Source organism: Rhineura floridana, chromosome 6, assembly GCF_030035675.1.
Source record: "Rhineura floridana isolate rRhiFlo1 chromosome 6, rRhiFlo1.hap2, whole genome shotgun sequence".
NCBI classification, from domain to species: Eukaryota; Metazoa; Chordata; class Lepidosauria; order Squamata; family Rhineuridae; genus Rhineura; species Rhineura floridana.
The window spans coordinates 103,725,199-103,740,056 of NC_084485.1; the positions used below are offsets into that span (position 1 = coordinate 103,725,199).

Sequence of the window (14,858 nt, forward strand, 5' to 3'; positions counted from 1 at the left end):
GAACCCTTCACAAACTACACTGTTCAGGGTTCTTTGGGAGGGGGGAACGACGACTGTTTAAAGTGGAGTAAGTGGAATAAATGTATGGTGTGAATGTGGCCTCAGTCAGACCATTAATCCATCTAACTGCCAGTATTGTCTACACTGTCAGTATTGCACTGACTGGCAGCAGCCACTTAGTCTTCCTAGCAGGAGTCCTTCCCAGCCCTACCTGGAGATGCAAGGAATTAGACTTTCTGGATGCAAAACAGCTGAGCCTTGGCCCTTCCCCAGTATGCACCGTATACGCTGCCTTGAGTTTCTTAGAGGAAACATGGGATATAATAATGACAGACAGAGACAGACAGATAGCTGTACTTGCAAGGCTAAGTGCCTAGTAATGGAAAGTATCAAGTGACCATGGGGCTGAGTTGCAGGATCTGAGTTGCCTAGCACAAAAATACTGCTTTAGCTGCAGCAGCTGATACAAGTGGACTGTGAACACCCGGCTCAATTAATGGAGAACAGAACAATGAGTAGACTCTGGGTAAGTCTGCATACTGTGCAAGCCTAAACTGGTCAAACGGCTTGGTTTAACAGTAACAACCCCAACAGCAGGATCAACGCTGAAGGGCTTCTACAGCCTGTCATCCTTGTGACCTTTCCCGCTACTCCTTGCTCTGCAGATTCTTTTGTGCAGCCCCAGACCACATGGCCTAGCAGTCAAGTTCAGCATTGTCATCCTTCCTAATAACCAGTGCAGAGGGTAAACAAACAAGCAGAAGAAATTAATCTTTGGAGCGTCCTTGGATTGGTCACTCTCCAGTACTCTGCACGAAGCAAAACTTTGTAAACAGTTTCAATTCACAGCACTGTTAACCAGCAAGGAGCTCAAAGCAAACAAGCCTCCCTTGTGGACTGCCTTGACCCAGACTTTGAGGAAAGCAGCTGGCCAACTGCCTACGCTCTCATGTTCAGCCACACAGCTCAGGAGCCGCCAAATGAGCTAAGAGGGTTGCATTTTCCCAGCTGTGTGATCCCCACGCTGTATACCTGGCCAAGAATCCACGTGCAAGCCCAGGAAGGAGGAATCAGCTTCAGCTTCATTGTAGTCTCTCATATTAGAAACTGAGACACTCCGGGTTGCCAGGTATCTCTTTATTTTCCTGGCATATTCTATGTTTGAGAGTTGGTTTTTCTTCCAGAATATTACATCCCACAGAAGAATGTGATGATGATTGCAAGATCTTTCTTGCCATATTGGTCTCCGGCTTATCCACGCTATACTTTAAAGCACTATTATACCACTTTTAACTGTTGGGGTGTTCCCCAAAGAATTATGAGAACTGTAGCTTGTTAAGGGTGCTAAAAATAGTTAGAAGACCCTGCCTGTCACCCTTGCAGAACTACAATTCCCAGAGTTTAATGGGAAGAAAGATGGATCATTTAAATACTTTAAATCTGTGGTGAGGCATTTTGGGGGCTTCAGTCTTGTTGGTTGTCTTCAGTTGCTCACTCCTGTCATAAAAACACAGAGCCCCTCCAGATATCCCCTTTACTGGGCATTCATGGTTATTTGTGTTCATGATGCTATCAGGGGAATTAAGCGTGATCCCACTTTCCAACCTGTTTGCACCTGCAGAAGTTTCGGGGATGACATACTGCTTTGTTCCCAATCTGTGCATGTCCTGTAGTACTGCTGAAATCCTGTTAACTTTTTATGTCACAAATGTTCTGGAGGTGGGTTTTGTTTTGTTTTTGGTCCCGTGTTTTGTTGCGCTATAATGCAGGAGTGCCCTTCTAACTGGCAATAATGAAATAATATTGGGGAGCGCTGCAGAACAACTAATAAAGTGGAATGGTGTGTGAACAGCCTAGTATAAATCCACCACTAATGCACTATTTTTGCATCAATGACGTGTTGCAGAATACACACAGACACACACACACACGCACAAAACCACTCTGGAGGGGTCCATCGTAAGTGTTCCTTATTACTCCTTTTTATCCCTCGGTTTTCCTACCTCTCATACGTCAACTGTGCACAGACAATTACTTTTTAAGAGGTGTGGGGCTCCTCTCCCCGGACAGCTCCCACTGCTCAAAATGGTCCCCATTTGAAAAAGGAGGGTAAAAGCAGCATTCCCCTCTAGGAGGGTTTTTACCTGGCACAGTGAAGCACCTCTCCCTAGCATCCATGTACTGTCAAGCAAGCAAAATGTCCTTTAGGCATGTTATTAAAGCTGCACCACCATGATGCCTGAACTGTTTATTCCACAGCAGCTCCATTGAAGCAGACAGGGCAAATATGGAGCAAGTGGTTTGAGAGTTGCAGTGAGGTCATAGCTGCTGGAAATGTCCAGCAAGGTTTGTTACAGATTATTTTATTTACCATCAAGCTGCAATGGCTGAACTCAAGATGCTGAACAAGGGTTACCATGGAAAATGTGAGAATTGGGAAAGAGTAGCAGACTTTTTCAAGACCACTTTCTTACCTCCCCACTCTCCATCCATTGTAATAAACTCCTGAGTTTTCCACACTTCTGTGCCTTGTGAATTGCAGGGCTTCTGAGCAGGGATCAGGCTGCTTCTGTGTTCCACACAACCCTCATCCAGACGACTGCAAAATGTGTGACACTCCCGCTATGTGTGTTCATTATTTTTTGGTCGTCCAAATGACGTCTTGCGCTGTTACGCATTTTCGCGGGTTAAATCCACTCCTTGCAATACCGGTAAAAATGCGATTTGCTGTTTAAAATCGGGAATCATCCGCTGTGCCTTCAGGAGTTAGGATGCAATACCGTGGACTTTACAGCTGATGGGCGTTTCTTGGGTGTTTCCCCTTGCCCCTTCTCATTCCAGCCAATCACGTATTTGCACTTTTGCACGTGTGAGAATAAGCCTGGGAAAATTGAACCAATCATCGCAATGGTGGGGTGTTGGGGGGGGTCTGTGCAGATGCATTTTATTTTTTGCCAGCCTGCAAACTCATGAAATACTGCGTTTTGATGCATTTCCCCCCAAACCAGCTTTGATCCGAATTGAGAATGATCTAGCTGCATTTTAAGCAGACAATGTGTACACAACCCTAGTTTTCTTCTTGCAGAATTTCCTTTTTAAATTCCTGTCTCTCACACTTGGAACAAAACAGGGTCCTCATGCTTCTCCTTGTCATGAAGAAGGGAGCCATTGCAGCAACTTCTACCACTGTACACCACTTAGGGAGAAATTCTTTCTTCTATAGGAGAAAGGCCCAGGAGCCTCCATACTGAATATGAAAACCTATGTTCAATTGAGGAAAGAAGACAACTTCTTGGGCCCCTCCAGATATCCTTCTTTTTGTACATTCATGGTGATTTGTGCTCATGATGCTATCAGGGTCACATACGATCCTGCTATTAAACTGTTTGCGCCTGCAAATGTTTTGGTCTGAACACACTGCTTCATTTCCAATCAGTGCATATCCCTTAACTTCCTGCAGAAATCTGGTAACATTTCATGCCACAAATGTTCTGGTTGATTTTGTCTTGATTTTGTTGCATTATAGCCCTTTCAAATAGCAATCGTGTGGTAGCTAGGGATGGGTGAGAATTTTGATTCAGTTTGCATTTCAAGCAGAATTTATCAAATTTGCAATTTCCGAAACAATATGAGAACCGAAACACAGCCATCCTTCAAAATTGGCATTTATTAGAATTTTGGGATGCAGGGCCCATCTACATGGTGATTTACCATGTGTCTGGTGCTACTCACATCCCCTTTTAATTCACATGGTTCACATGACGTTACTGGCAAACAGAAGCTATTACACAGTTTTCCCTCAGTAAATACGTATTAATCCAATCCGCTGATAATATGAAAAGGGAAAGAAACACTGTCTCAGCTGCGCTGTGCTCCTCCTTGTAGGCGCTTTGCTTTGATGATTTTTAGTGGGCTGGTGAATCCTTACTTCAGTGGTTCCTCTTTCTCTGCCCACTGTAACTCTCCAGTGATTTCCATTTTGTTTCCGGTGGCTTATCCAGCCACTTCCGACTGACTGCTCTGTCCTACCCCATAGGAGTTTGCTGCAGCCCTCCTTTCTTTCCCCCCTTTCTCCCCCAGTAAACTTCCTTCCTTCACACCTTGTAACCAGCGATGGGCTCCGTTTCCACAGTATCTAATCAGAATAGCCACTGTATTTCATCCTGCCAGGGGATGCCTATCCCCACTTTCCCAGGTACAGAACTCCCCTTTTCCCCCCAGCCTTTTCCCCAGGATGCTTTCATTGCACCTGCTGCCTGCAAAAGCTGTTGCAGCTGCTGCCTACTTTGCCTTTCACTCACTCCCCCCCGTCCACCATTCACTCTGGCTTGGTCAATGGAGAAGGGGAGGGGGGTTTAGCCAGTTTCATCGTTTCCTGTCAATTGCACGCCCAGGCGCTCTCCCCTCTTCAGCCTTGAAGCCCAAACCATCATGGGGATTGCAACTGAGGGAATTGTTGCCTTCCATAAAATATCGATACTCCGGAGGGAGTAAACATGTAAAATTGGGGTCAGGACCACAAGGAAACACAGACACTAAACCTTTAGACAGGAACGCCTACTTGTGTGAATGGAAAACAAAGGATTGGAAGCTACCATTGAGCAAGAAGTGTGGACCTTGAAAATCTATTACGATGGTAAAAGCAGCTTCTTTAGTATGAAGTTAGGCTCCCATGTGGATAAGCCTGTAGTTCGCCAACTAAACAACATTTACAAAAATGCATATATTAGGGGAAAGTGTGCATAAAAATGAATACATGAGTGAAAATCACATGCAAAAAGGCATGAAATGATTAGAATGGTTTGCAAAAATGTGTACCTTTGTTAAAACTGCCTACAAAAATGTGTTTATTTGGAGAAATTCACACTAAAATGGTGGAGACATTTAATGAGGATTTTAAAAAAAATTCACAGATCGCTGCAGAAATGTAGAGAACTGAATTTAACGTTGGAAAAATGAGAAACTGAGAGAACTGAAACAGACAGATCTTTCCATCCCTAGTGGTAGCACTGGGGAAGCATTGCAGAACAAACAAAAGCAGAATAAATCCACTACTAATGCTCAATACCATGTTGCAGCAGACACTCACGACAAAACACCAGTCTGCAGGGGCCCCTAGTTGACCAGCATGGCCAGTAGCATCAACACCAAATTAAGAATGCCCTTTAGTCTTTTTAGCCCTTCCACACTAATTTTTCCCATTTCTCTGATAAATTGTCTTGGAAGAAATGAAGACTACCTATAATCCTCCGCACATCTCTGACAGATATGGTGCACCAAGATTTGTGTGTGTGTGTTAGGGATGGGGTTCACTGCATAGTTCCGATCCACTTATATTCCGATAGTCTGTTTGATCCTGATCCGCTTTTTTTTTTGTTCCCTCTTGCTCTGGCACTTGCCAATTCAATCTGCTGTGTGTGTTTTTTGGGTGATTTGATCCACGTGGGATTTTTTGGGGTGGGAATTTTTTTTTGTAATTATTAATGTAAGTACTTATGTAAATGATGACAGTATTCAACATGTTATTTTGGCGGTGGGAAAAATTGAGTAATTTTTTGGTAGCTTACATGAATGATCACAGTGTTCCACATGTTTTTTTGGTGGCAGGAAAGCATTTGCATAATTTTTAGGTAGCTTACGTGAATTATCAATGTTTCACGTGGTTTTTTGGCGGCAGGAAAAAACCTGTGTAATTTTTAGGTAGCTTATGTGAATGGTCACAGTGTTCCATGTGGTTCCCCCCCCCCATTTACATATAAATGAGGCAGATAAATGCCAATGTGCTGCTTAATGATTTCCCTCCCTTTCGCTATTCACTGTTCTCGAATTAGTTTGTCAGTAGTACTGCAGCAGCACCACCACCACTGGTACCACCTTATACATTTTTTCACACACACACACACACACACAGAGAGAGAGAGAGAGAGAGAGAGAGAGAGCACCTTGGTTAGCTCAGGACAGCTGCAATTAAAGCGGGGCACGGGTGGGGTGGGGTGGGGCAGGTAGTGTGGGGCAGTCTCATCATTGTAATGTTTTTCACGCAAGAGGATGTAGATTCAGAATGCTCTGAGATGTTATTTGAAAAACATGAAATTGCAGGATGATTTGAGAATTATCACTGATGACATATATAACCTAGGGCAGACCAGACATTATGTTGCGATAATAACACTTTTTTTGTAATATATAATGGACAAATGGCAACTATTATCATACCTAGAGTTATGAATGCAGCAGCTTTGATTATGAAGATAATTATGTAAACTAGGGGGGTAAATTTGCTAATTGTAGCCGCAACCGCAAAATCCATGCTGATTACAGCCGCAGCCCTCCACAAGAAATCAGTGCCGGTCCAAAAGGATAGCGAACTGTTGAATTCAGTTGAAATCCAGTACCAACTCCAATTTAGCGGATATTCTCCCCCAACCCTAGTGTGTGTGTGAACTCTTGTTCACTTTTGTGCAATGTAAGGCACTTGTGAAGATTCTCATGACAGTATTTGAATCACAAATTTAAAACATGTTTCCTGCTTTATATTGATATCTAAGAATGCAATAATTACCTTCTCAAATGCTTCTGGAAACAAAGAACAGGAGTGAAGTCAGAACAAATTTGGCTCACAATGAAAATAGAAAAACCATTGGCAAGAGTTTGCAGTACCTACCTTGTTCTATCACCACTGTTACTAAATTGGTTCCATATCAGCTCCTTTGCCAATGCAAGATGCCCCCTGGTAGCAAACAGCAGCTTGTGTGTGTGTGTGTATGGCTGTTCAGTGGGGATTACAGCATGGGGGCATGAAACTAGGCTAAGGGCTGCATTCAACCCTCAGGCCACAGGTTCCTCACCCCTGAATTAGCCTGATTCACAAAATCTCAACCAGCTCTTGTTTGCCAAGATTATTAAGGTTTGGCCAGTTTGACATTCTGGTTTCCATTTTTAAAAGCTCAGACTCTCATTTTCAGCAGTCAGCAAAAGTGGGAGATGGCTAGGTTGCAGAGTACTCTTTGCTCAGAGCTTGCAAGTAATTGCAGTAGTTACAAGTAACGAATTACTTGTAATTCATTACTTTTTTGAGTAACGAGTGGGTAATTCCTTTACATTTTGATTGTAATAGAACTAGGAGTAGTTTTACTACTTTTGTGGAGTAATTATAACATTTCCAGAATTACTTTTGGGCATTACTTGGGGGGGAGCAGGGGAAGTCTTCTGCTCCTCTGATTTGTGGATGAAAATCATGTGCCTCAAACTGGGCTTCTGTGCAGCATTGCTCTTCCCTCATGTTCTGTGGGTAGGTAGGAGGCAATGAGGGAGGAGGTGGACAGTGAGACAGGGTGGAGTGGAGAAAACAATTGTTTTTAAAAATGAATGGTGGTGGTGAAGAATGGAGTGGAGGGGAAAAGGAGCTGGAGGGCAAAAACATGGATAAAGGAGGAGAAGGAGGCAGCAGCAGAATAGAGATAAAGAACTGTGGAGGTGAAAGATGACAATGTGTGTGTGTGTGTTGTGTGAATACTGTGTTTGCACTTGGCACACAAAGTGGCCTCCACCACCCTCTCTGGCTACTGTGCTGCATTTGCAGTATTTTAACTTCTTTGCATCTCAGGGGAAAATGTTTGCTTGAGTGAGTGTCCCTTAGTTGGTGGCAGGGCAGGGTCTGGGAGGTAGTTAAGTGAGAGAGATTATGCTGGCTGGCTGAGTGGGGGGGTGTTGCGCTTGGTTTGACATGCAAAGATCTGAGTAGTGGTTTCTGCCTCCCTCCCCACCTCCCTTACCAGCGGAGAGACCACCATTGCTATATTATGGATAAAAATAATTATTCTACTATCTCTGTATGTGTTTGTTTATTTTTAATGTTGTTTTAGGCCACTTAGATGTGCAGCAGCCAAGGCCAGAACCTTGCAGGCGGTTTTTTTTAAAGTAACTGAAATGTAATTGTAGAGATTACTTTGGAGGAAAGGTAAAGTAATCCGTTACTTTCAGAGCAATTGCAATTGTGACGGTAATTACTACTTTTTTGGGCCATGTAACTGTAACTGTAATTTATTACTTTTTAAAAGTAATCTTCCAAGCTCTGTCTTTGCTAGTCCAGAAAGTTTTAGACTTTTAAAAAAAGAGGCAGGACTCCCTCTTACAATGAAAACAGAAAAACTTGGAGTGCCTCCAAATCAGGGATAGTCTAGCAAACCTGCTGTTTAAGTCAATTTGAATGTTTGAAATGGCCTGAACAGGGCACTTAGAAACTGGATAACTAAGGTTCTATGTGCCTTGTCATTTTTACCATCCTGGAAAGAGTTTGCTTTTTACTCAGATTTAAAAATACCTTCATTTCTTCTATGCTTGACTGACAAGTGGTTCCAATTTTCTAATTTATAACCCTTTTTTGTCTATTGCTCCAATTTTTCTCTAGATTTAAACACTCTGTACCATTTAGATGCTGTGTTGGTAGATAATTTGCTTTTATATGAGGAATGGAGTCATTCCCAAATGCCTAAGAATTCACTATATTACTTACAGTGCAATGGTATACATGTCTATTTCAGAAGTAAGTCTATTTATTTATTTATTTATTATACTTGTATACTGCCCTATAGCCGAAGCTCTCTGGGTGGTTTACAAATACAATTTAAAACAGATCTTATAAAAACAATTTAAAACATAATTAAAAAATTTAAACAGTATAAAACACATGCTAAAATGCCTTGGGAGAAGAGGAAAGTCTTGACCTGGTGCCGAAGAGATAACAGTGTTGGCGCCAGGCGCACCTTGTCGGAAAGATTATTCCATAATTTGGGGGCCATCACTGAGAAGGACCTCTCCCTTGTTGCCATCCTCCGAGCTTCCCTTGGAGTAGACACCCGGAGGAGTGCCTTTGATCTTGAACACAGTGTACGGGTGGGTTTGTATCGGGAGAGGCGTTCCATCAGGTCTTGTGGTCCCAAGCCGTGTAAGGCTTTAGAGGTCAAAACCAGCACCTTGAATTGAGCTCGGAAACATACAGGCAGCCAGTGCAAGTGGGCCAGAATTGGTTTTATATGTTCAGACCGTCTAGTCCCTGTTACCAATCTGGCTGCTGCATTTTGCACAAGCTGCAGTTTCTGAACCATCTTCAAAGGCAGACCCACGTAGAGCGCATTGCAGTAATCTAACTTGGAGGTTACCAGAGCATGGACAACTGAAGCCAGGTTATCCCTGTCCAGATAGGGATGTAGTTGGGCCACCAACCAAAGTTGGTAGAAGGCACTCCATGCCACCGAGGCTACCTGAGCCTCAAGTGACAGGGATGGTTCTAGAAGAACCCCCAAGCTATGAACCTGCTCCTTCAGGGGGAGTGCAACCCCATCCAGGACAGGTTGGGCGTCCACCATCCGGTCAGAAGAACCACCCACTAGCAGCATCTCAGTCTTGTCTGGATTGAGCCTCAGTTTATTAGCCCTCATCCAGTCCATTGTCGCAGCCAGGCACATAACTTTTCAGCACATTGACAGACTCACCTGAAGAAGATGAAAAGGAGAAATAGAGCTGCGTGTCATCAGCATACTGATGGCAATGCACTCCAAAGCTCCGAATGACCGCACCCAACGGTTTCATGTAGATGTTGAACAGCATGGGGGACAGAACTGACCCCTGCGGAACCCCATACTGGAGAGTCCAGGGTGCCGAGCAATGTTCCCCAAGCACCACCTTCTGGAGGCGACCTGCCAAGTAGGAGGGAACCACTGCAATGCAGTACCTCCCCCTCCCAACTCAGCCAGTCTCCCCAGAAGGATACCATGGTCGATGGTATCGAAAGCCGCTGAGAGATCAAGGAGAATCAACAGAGTCACACTCCCCCTGTCTCTCTCCCGACAAAGGTCATCATACAGGGCGACCAAGGCTGTTTCAGTGCCAAAACCAGGCCTGAAACCCGACTGAAATGGATCCAAATAATTGGTCTCATCCAAGAGTGTCTGGAGCTGGCCCGCAACCACTCGTTCAAGGACCTTGTCCAGAATTGGAACATTTGCTACCGACCTATAGTTATTAAGATTTTCTGGGTCCAGGGAGGGTCTCTTCAGGAGTGGCCTCACTACTGCCTCTTTCAGGCAGCCAGGGACCACCCCCTCTCACAGAGAGGCATTAATCACTTCCCTGGCCCAGCTGGCTGTTCCATCCCTGCTAGCTTTTATTAGCCAAGAAGGGCAAGGATCCAGCACAGAAGTGGTTGCATGAACCTGTCCAAGCACCTTGTCAACGTCCTCAAGCTGCACCAACTGAAACTCATCCAAGAAATTGGGACAAGGCTGTGCTCTGGATACCTCGCTTGATTCATCTGCTATAACACTGGAGTCTAAGTCCTGGCGGATGCTAAAGATTTTATCCTGGAAGTGCCTAGCAAATTCATGACAGTGGGCCTCAGATGGTTCTACCTTGTCCCTGGGGCCAGAGTGTAATAGCCCCCGGACAATTCTGAAGAGCTCTGCTGGGCGGCAGAGTGATGATTCGATAGTGGCAGCAAAATATTGTTTTTTTGCTGCCCTTACTGCCCCTAAATACAGCTTACCATAGGCACTTACCAGTGTATAATTGCATCCATCAGGAGTTCATCTCCATCTGCACTCAAGCCGTCTCCGATATTGTTTCATCGCTCTCATCTCTGGGGTATACCATGGAGTCGGACAAGGTCTACACAGGAGAGGGCACTCAGGAGCAATCATGTCAACAGCCCGGGTCATTTCTGTATTCCACAGTTCAACCAGTGTTTCAACAGGAGCACCAGCCCTATCAGCCGGAAAACTCCCCAGAGCCCTTTGGTAACCATCTGGATCCATTAGTCTCTGGGGGCGGACCAACTTAATAGGTCCCCCACCCTTGCAAAGGGGAAAAGCTGCTGTGAGTCTAAACTTCAGCAAGCAGTGATCTGTCCATGACAGAGGGACTGATGTAAGGCCCCCCACATTCAGATCACCAACTCCATGTTCAGTTGCAAAAACCAGATCTAGAGTATGCCCTGCTACATGTGGTGGGCCAATGGCATATTGGGATATCCTGAGCCGCCCCGGATAAGGCAGCCTCGGCATGAATGTTGACATCCCCCAGAACCAACAGTCTGGGGGATCTCAACAGTACACCCGAGACCACCTCCGTCAGCTCAGCTAGGGAGTCTGTTGGGCAGCAGGGTGGGCGGTACACCAACAGAATCCCCAGTCTGTCCCATTGACCCAACATAAGGTGCAAACACTCCAGACCAGTGGTCACATGGACAGGGTGCTTGCAGAGGGAGATGGAGCTCCTATAGACCACAGCAACCCGTCCGCTCCGACCCTCAGGTCTACCCTGATGCTGGACCAGGTACCCTGGTGGACATAGCTGGGAGAGACTGACTCCTCCCTGCTCACCCACCCTGGTCTAGGTTATACATGCCAGATCGGCTGCCTCATCCACAATTAAATCATGAATGAGGGAGATCTTATTATGCACCGATCTGGCATTTAGGAGCAGCATCCGGAGGCCTGAGAGCTGGCCTTTTGTGTATTGGGCTTACTCTCAGGTAGGTGGGTACAGAATGGCAATCTAGGATTTAGTTTAGGATTGGCATTGGGAAAAACAGGGTTCTTATGCCTTTAACAGCTCTATCTCTAGTCAATGGGGACCAGTGGAACATAGGTGACTTCCCATGGCAAACATGAGGTTATCCAGAGTTGGGGGGAGGAGAGAGAAGCAACAGTGATTGTACTCTCATTTTGTGTTATGCTGTCCCCCCTACATCCCTATGGCAGCCATTTTGTGATGGCACACTAAGACCTCTCAACATTCAAAATGTGCCCCCTGTCCAAAAAGGTTGCGAGGCTTGGCCTAGAAAGCCAATAGAAAGTCTATTTGGGATGGGGTCAAGTGATAACTTCCATTTTTGAATTTTAATTTTAAAAACATTTGTCATACAGGTTTGCAAACCCTTCTCCCTAAATTTGGTCTGTTACACAGAGTCCCAGCTGGCTTCAATTCAACATAAAGTTATCATGTGTAATATTACTTCTTACATCATCAAATTGATCAGTACAACAAAACAGTTGCTGGGTATATAATCTGACATATTAAGCAGTAAAAAGAGACAATGCAGCAATCTGGTGTTGAATGAGAAACTTAGCCCTAACTTTTCCGGCATGAACTAACACTCTCATATTGTCTGGTATTTCAGCTATCCAGCTACACCTGTGCCCCAGGCTAGCAGCTTCCATGCACCTGTGCCAAACTAAATGGGAAATCACATGTTCAAATGGAACCTAGCATGCTAGCTTCTGTTAGGAGGTAAGCTTCACACTTCAGGTTTTCAGATTTTTCTAGTAATCAGGCAGCCTTGCACTATGCACGTGCCACATTTCAGCTTTCTGGGTGGCTCAGACGTATCTGAACGACTTAGGGATAGGTGTCTTGTCCCCCATTTTTAGGGAGAGATATACAAATCCTCCCTTCTTCAGACTTCTATAACAACGAGAACAGTTTGGACTGTGTATATACTATATTTCAGCTTCCTAGCTCATGTGAGACTGGCTTAACCATTTTTGGGTACAGTTTGAGACTCCCTATTTTGTTAGAGAGATGACAAAGGCCAGTGTGTCCTTGGGCTACAAGAGTGCTGAATTTCAGCTTTCTGACTGGTCTAGATTTAGTGAAAGCATTTTGAGATATATTTCAAAGTGAGGGAAAGAAATATAAATGCCCTGTGTATCTAATTTTTCTGGTAGCAGTCTTCTGCTTGATTATGCATTCATTTTAGGGGGTACACAGGGACAAACAAACATCAGAAGATGAGTCTGACAAGGATTTTAGTGGAGAGGAGAGTAAGTAATGGAGGCTGTGATCATAAATATTGTTAAGGCATAGGTGCACATCATTGTGTGAAGATCCCAGCGTCAGAGAAACCATTTATATCTATCTTTACAGTACTTTACAGTCTTTCATTTTCTTCTCTGCCATAAAAGTCAAAGGAAGACAATCACTTTTGTGTGAGAACGCAAACACAGTCTGTCATAGTTATTGACATACTGCTAGTGAATTGCTGGACAAGCATTCATTTTTGAAAGGCCACAGTAGAGCCTATACAGCTAGTCCTCTTTTCGTACACTGAATGGCTAGGGTGGTATGAACTAATCTAGTTGGGCTTAGTTAACACATGTTGCTAACTCTATGTCCCGTGTAGAAGCTTTCCAAGTTTCCAATTCAGTACCCTTAGCACACAAGAGGATTGTGCAATCCTGAAAGAAAGGGACCAAACTGTGCAGGATTTTTGCATCTTTCCTCCACCTGTAATCAGTCCTGCAATTCTACCAACCTGCTTTGCCAACAGTGAAAAGGCCACTATGAATGTGCCTGGTTGCCTCGGTGATTCAGTTTCTTAGGACTAAATTTGGGCCAATGTTTGGCAGGGGTTTGTCAACCGTGGGATACATTTTGAAATACAGAGTTCACTCTGTCCGGAAGTAGGCAGAGTAACAACATGGATGAGAATGCACTTGAGCACGTGCTGAATTGATTTATTTCTGTTTTATTTCTAAAATGCAGCAACTATTTTTCTGCACATTCAGTGTACACAGTGATGATCTAAACAAAAAACAACCCCAAACAGCAGATGACCATAAAAACACTTAAAGCAATAAATGAATCATAAAACAGCAGAATGGTCTATCATAAAATTCACAGTCTTTCCATCACTAAGAAACAACCAGAAGTAGGCATCATGCCTGAGATTTGTAGAAGGGGTGACTTCTAAGCTTGGTTGCTCATTTTAATTTTGGAAACTAAGCACAGAACACGCAGAATGTATATACCCAAAACTCACAGCAGATGCCTTAACAATGGGAATAGTGCAGAGGGTATATTATCCAGGGCTGTTACATACTCTGCAATTCTGCAGGCGCACAGAAGTAGTGCAGGATATGTTATTTATTTGCTTGCTCCATTTCTATCCCATCCTTTCTCCAAGGAGTTCAGGACAGTGTACATGGTTCTTCCTCTCATTATCTTCACAACAACCCTGTGAGATGGTTAGGTCAAGAGATAGTGACTGGACCAAGGTCACACAGTGAAGTTTGTGACTTTACTGGGATTTGAACCTGGATCAGTTTGGTTTCTGGTCTGACATGGTAGTCCCTGCATGATGCTGCAGCCTGAGATTCTCAATTTGCATTTAAAAATTACACAAAATCCTAGCCCTGATGGCTGTGAAGATAAGATATGCTTGGAACTGTGTAAGCAAAACTTGCTGAAATGTCACAGAGATGGCTGAACAAGATTTCCAGGAGTTGGGTAGGGCTCCAGTGCCATGAAAAGCTCCTTGTCTATTTTCCAACTAGAAAAGCCAGAATAAATTAAGCACAATAGTCAAAATTGTGGAATAGATTCTACAAAATAAGAGAAATAATGCAAATTCTAAACTTTCATAATTTATACAAACAGGAGACTCCCACTTTTCTTGGTGCCAAATTTGGATTGCCTGTACATAGAATTTCCAGTATATCCTAGGAATTACTGAGTTTCATGTTTCCCAAATTAGAAGTAACAGGAACTTCAGACAGCGTGGGATTTATTATCAGGGCATAATGTTCAACAGCACTTTAAGACTCCTGTCTAGTAGATGCAAACAACTTCAAAAAATACCTTGGAAAACCAGCTTAGTTGGCATACCAGTCTTTGCAGAAGCCCAGTTCATAAATGACAAGGAACTTTGCTCCATTTATTCTTGTTTTACATGAGTACTCTTCAGCCACCTTTCATTACCACATTTGCTCTTTTTTTCACAAAGCTGAAACAGATGGCTCCTGCTTTGACAGCTTTTCCGCTTTTAATGCTGCTCTTCTGTTGGTCTACCTAGCTTAATG

At 43.9% G+C, this 14,858-nt stretch overlaps 1 protein-coding gene across 2 annotated transcripts in view; it reads left to right on the plus strand.

The window, feature by feature from the left end:
* Nucleotides 1-333: 333 nt before the first annotated feature.
* The window catches only part of GADD45A (growth arrest and DNA damage inducible alpha), a 49,331-nt gene continuing 34,806 nt past the window's right edge, over nucleotides 334-14,858 (plus strand). The window contains exon 1 of one of the 2 annotated variants that reach the window (XM_061633384.1): nucleotides 334-1,129. The gene's annotated coding sequence lies outside the window, so the exon portion shown is untranslated. The remainder of the gene's footprint in view (nucleotides 1,130-14,858) is intronic. The other variant, XM_061633382.1, reaches the window with a different exon arrangement.